This window comes from Zalophus californianus, chromosome 7, assembly GCF_009762305.2.
Source record: "Zalophus californianus isolate mZalCal1 chromosome 7, mZalCal1.pri.v2, whole genome shotgun sequence".
Taxonomy (NCBI): domain Eukaryota; kingdom Metazoa; phylum Chordata; class Mammalia; order Carnivora; family Otariidae; genus Zalophus; species Zalophus californianus.
In genome coordinates, this window is record NC_045601.1 from 131,002,254 (window position 1) to 131,007,438 (window position 5,185).

Sequence of the window (5,185 nt, forward strand, 5' to 3'; positions counted from 1 at the left end):
CACTATAATAAAAATGCAGCTTTGGCTTCATGATTACAGCTAATGTTTTTGATCCAGCTGTCAGAGATCCTGCAAATATTTTAAAAGCATTTTTGGTCTGTTTAATGGATTGTGTAGAACTGAGCTGACCAGCATGAGGACAACTAGTCACAGGTGGCTCTGGGCACTTGAAATGTGCTGTGAAGTATAAGTTTCACACTTGAGTTTGAACACTTATTATGAAAGAAAGAATGCTACATATCTCACTAATATTAATAATGATAGCATCTTGTACATATTGGGTTAAATAATACAGTATCTAAAGTTACTTTATCTGCTTCTTTTTGCCTTTTTAAAAAGATTTATTTATCTGCTTGAGAAAGAGAGAGCACAAGCGGGAGGGGCAGAGGGAGAGGGAGAGAGAGAATCTCAAGCAGACTCTGCACTGAGCTTGGAGCCTGACGTGGGGTTCGATCTCGGGACACTGAGATCATGACCTGAGCTGAAACCAAGAGTCAGACACTTAACCGACTGAGCAGCCAGGCGCCCCTTTTTTTTCTTTTTCAATGGGGTTACTAGAACATTTAGAATAGCATATGTGGCTCACATTCTATCTCTATTAGAGAACCCATGTAGTTTCTGATAAAAACCCAATTAGTTTGGGACCTTTGGTATTCTCAGATTTACTCTCTTCCTGAAGATTCATCCCATTCTGTACTCACAACTTTGGTCTCAGACACGTCATTTGCTGGTCAGTGATCCTGCTCACTTCCCCGCACCACCACCTCTGTGTCTCTCTGCAGGTTGTCTTCTCTGCATGTGCTTCGGGGAACGGGAGAATCATTTTATTTCTGTGAGGAAAATACCCAAATTGACATTCCAAGGTGGGTTATTTTCTTAATTGAAATTTAGAATAGAGTGACTAGAGGAGTGAATTGTCAAATTTGGCAGAAATTTTCTTTCTAATATCAATGAGTCTGTCAATCACACCATAAAGACATACATGACTGACAGCCGCCAATGTCTTCCTCACTGTCTTGGTCAGAGCAGAAACCACTCATGAAGCCAGAGAAACCACTTGTGCAAAAGCAGGATTTCGCTAGGTTTTATTCTCCATCAGGCAGCTAACTCGTAGTGTGAGGAGGTACACAGAAAATGCAATGTACAGTGTACTCAGGGAGACTTATTTCATGGATATACAATTGTTTTGGTGGCTGGAAGTTAAAGGGCAGACAGAGGAGAGAGAAAGGCAGAGAGGGGGCAAAAAACTTGTAGGATTTCATTACTTAATGCATGTTAAGAATATACTGTATGCATTAACTTTTCATTTATTAAACAAAAGTTTTCCATTTTGATAGTTGGCTAATACATGAGTAATAAATGTAATCTTGTAATATTTTGAATATTTTACAATTCATTTGGTGTTATATTGAGCAAAAGATGTATAAAAAGATATATAGCTAACTCGTTTTTATTTTGTATTTTGTTTAATGTTTAATGAAGTTAAAGTGTTGAACTTATAATTTAAGCTTATAATAAACACATCCTCTCATATCCAAAATTTTGGATTCACACTTTTCTATAACCTTATTATTTTTTTTAAGATTTTTTATTTATTTTTTTTGACAGAGAGAGACACAGCGAGAGAGGGAACACAAGTAGGGGGAGTGTAAGAGGGAGAAGCAGGTTTCCCGCTGAGCAGAGAGCCCGATGCGGGGCTCGATCCCAGGACCCTGGGATCATGACCTGAGCCGAAGGCAGATGCTTAACACCTGAGCCACCCCAGGGGCCCCTATAGCCCTATTATTTAAACATAAAAACTTACTTAGGATTTTTTTTAAGTTTGATTTGCCTAAGGGGTTACTATTCTGTTAATTTTTTTCCCCAAGCTGGTTATTTCGAAACTTTTGAAAAATCTTCAATTTTTTTTATGTTTTTTTTTCTTGTGTGATACAGAATACTCTGATACTCCTTTGAAATACAAGTGATAGGTAACAAAACTAGCATTTTCCTGGAAACTGCTTTTCTTGTGTAGTTACTTTATTGTGTCTGGGAGCAGTTGTGGATTTTTCTGGATATTGTCCAAATCTCTTTACCAGTGTTTAACATAATAAGAGTCAAATCTTTTTTTCCACTGTAATTTCAGCTCTTGAACGTACTCCAGATTTTGTGTGGTACAGTTTGTCTTTGCAACGAAGAACATTCGTTGTTCTCCCCACCCCGCAGAAGGTTAATATTAGGAATTATAATACGTAAATGAAATATGGAAGCCTATTTCCTGACCTCACTCATGACCTATGCCTGAAATAACTACTGAGTAAAAAATAATGTTACATTTCTTTTAATGCCTCTAAAGCAAATTGTGATAATGGTGTGAATGGTCAATGAACAGCTCTATTTTGCTTAGATGAAATACCGCTTACTTGAATCTACCTAATGCACCTTTAATATTGAACCGACACTGGTGATTATTATGAAATGCAATCTAAACTTTAATATTTTATTTATATCTAGCTCTAGCATAATTGAACTTGTAATAGTAGCACATGCTGACAGCTGCTTATTGCTAAAACCTTTAATTTTCTATCTGAGGACTTTCTTCCTGGCCACTGGAGTCTTAATGTTCTGCCTATCCGGAGGCTGAGCCACAGTGCCAGAAAATTCAAACCCTGAAAAGTAGCTCACAACCAATGTCAGATGAGGAGTCAACGGATAAATCTCACAGTTTTCTCTCCCCTTAGTGTAATGTTGAGGCACAAGGCTCCAGCACTCTACAGACTTTATCACCTGGTGATATTGTTGAAAATTCATGTTCTGACTCAGGGGATTTGGGGCAGAGCTTGAGATGATGGGAATGATCCACTTTGAGTAGGAAGTTGTACACAGTCCCCCAGCATTCTCTAGTGGAATTAAGCTCCATTTGCCCTCAGTGGAAGTTGCTTGATTATTCTTTAGTTTACGTCCCTTCTCTGTTTTTAAATTATCCTTTCCCTTACTAGTGTTTGCTACTTGCATTGGATCCTTATCTTAGGGGCTGCCTCTGGGGGACCCCAAACTAATAATACACATACATATATAGACATGTATATCTTGCTCTCTTGATACCTATTTCTATCTTGATATCTAAATCTATATAGATTTATTCTATGATATCTATGATCGATCGATTATCTATCTATCTATCGTCTATCTTGAATACAGCAACACAGTGCAGTCTCTTAAATCCAGGAAATGGAAGAGCTAGAAGAGAAAGGAGGAAGACATCCAGGAGAGGCTGGAGAGGGAAAGTTGATGGTCACCAGGTAAACTGACTCTTTCTCCTGATGTAGTTGTAGAAAAGATTTGATACGGTGGAACTCTGGTTAAAGAAGGGACTGGGCAGTCAGCTGTGGCTGCATAGGTGGTGTATTTCCAGAAGTCCACAGAGTGGTAGCCATTCTCCTCAGGAACATGGGCAAAGACCTTTTACCTGATTCTATTATTCAGGACACACCATCCAGAGGGTTGGTCATGGGGGTCATGGAAAGAAGGCAGGTCAAATGTTAATCTTGGAAAGGACAGGAAAGCAGAATAAGCAGAGAGGCTCTGGGTTGCTGGGTGGCAGGAAGGCAATGCCACACTTCTGGGCTTGTGGGCCAGCTCTGAAAAGAAGAGGAAAATTAGCGAATGGGCTTTGCAGATGTTCACCCAGGATTCTTGGTGCAGCTGATACAATGTGTGCTACTTACCTTGTAGAAATGTGACTGAGAGCTAAAGCTTGGGACTTTCTCAGCTCAAATCCCAACTCTGCCACTGCCAAGTTTTGCCACTTTTCCATTTTACTCATTCTCTTTATGCTCAGTTTCCCCATCTATCAAGTGAGGACAATAATGCTTATTTCATAGTGTTGTGATGAAAATCAAATGAGATGCTGTGTATAAAGTAATTGTGTTACTATAACCAGCAGATAAGAGACCCACCTTAACATATCAATGATTCCCATGCATGCTGGGGAGGCGGTGGGTGGTTGTTTCATCTGATTCTGGCATTGTGTACACACACACACACACACACACACACACACACACAAGCATTTAATATCATATTCGTAGAAAGCCGATGGAGTGATAACACCGTGGTGATGTGAACCGATCCCAGCTATGATAGCCAAGAAATCCCACCACTGTTCTTAGCTGTGCATGGCATCCCTCCTGTGAAGTCTTCCCTTGAGCAAAGCAAACACCTGTTCTTGGTGAAACGCAAAAGGGAAACTTGGTTTAAAGCTCTTGCTTCCCCTTCTTGTGAAGCTTGGCGATCCCCGCTAAAATAGTTCCTGGCAAGGCCACTTTCAGTTTCTCAAGCACAGCAGAGAACCAGTGATCTGAGGTCTCTTAGGACAAGGGCTCAGTTTGGGACCCATGCCACCATATTTGAGACTTATTTGGGGCTTAAAGAGAGGCAGAATCACTTTGATTTTGCCATCAAGATCCACCCTTCCCATCCCATGGTCTCACCATTTGCTGTGGCTTCTCTCCAGGACCCTGATGGGTTAATATTCCGGAAGCAACATTTTGGAAAGCCAAGGACAGGTCAGTTCTGAGAATCGTGCAAAAGAGAATCGGTCATTGCACTAAGTTGTTTGACTCCGGTGCTTCTTTCATCTGTTTTTTGAAAACTACTTCCCCTCCTTAACCAAGTTTTGCCCCCGCCTCTTGATGGGTCAAAAAAGGTGGATGCTGATGGAAATCACAGATGTGTCCCAACCTCCCCAGCAGCAGTCCGGTCAGAGGTCATTTGGCCCCTTTCCAGTAACAGGTGGCACTCAGTCATCAGAGACGCTTCTACTTTTCAAGACGGTTTGAATCAAGAGACATTTACAGTAAGACAAGGTCACCTTGCATTTCATCTTCTGTAAAGCCAACTACAAGCTATTTGACAGCTGCCTTTTTGAAATAAGCTTGTAGTGGTGGGTGTCATAGGTATCAGAAACAAAGCTTCAAGTCTTTCAACAGTGTGAGTTGCCATGGTTTCGAATTACACTTCAGCATACCACATAATAGATGTACCCCCGGCCCCCACACACTGTCTCTCACACACACTTACACGCACATGGAAGTAGGTAGGTAGTCAGAGAGGGAAGCATAAAGAATGTATGCTAATGTCTAAATGAAGGAAAAGTCGTTCGTAAAAGAGATTCCCATTTACACTCTTCTACTATTAGGAAGGA

At 40.6% G+C, this 5,185-nt stretch overlaps 1 long non-coding RNA gene across 1 annotated transcript; it reads right to left on the reverse strand.

Moving 5' to 3' along the window:
• Positions 1-710: 710 nt before the first annotated feature.
• Positions 711-4,830, reverse strand: LOC113927235. Its single transcript, XR_003521552.1, has 3 exons — positions 4,473-4,830; positions 3,449-3,620; positions 711-830 (listed from the first exon to the last, which is right to left on the reverse strand). It is a non-coding gene; the product is annotated as an uncharacterized LOC113927235 (long non-coding RNA).
• Between the last annotated feature and the right edge of the window lie 355 nt (positions 4,831-5,185).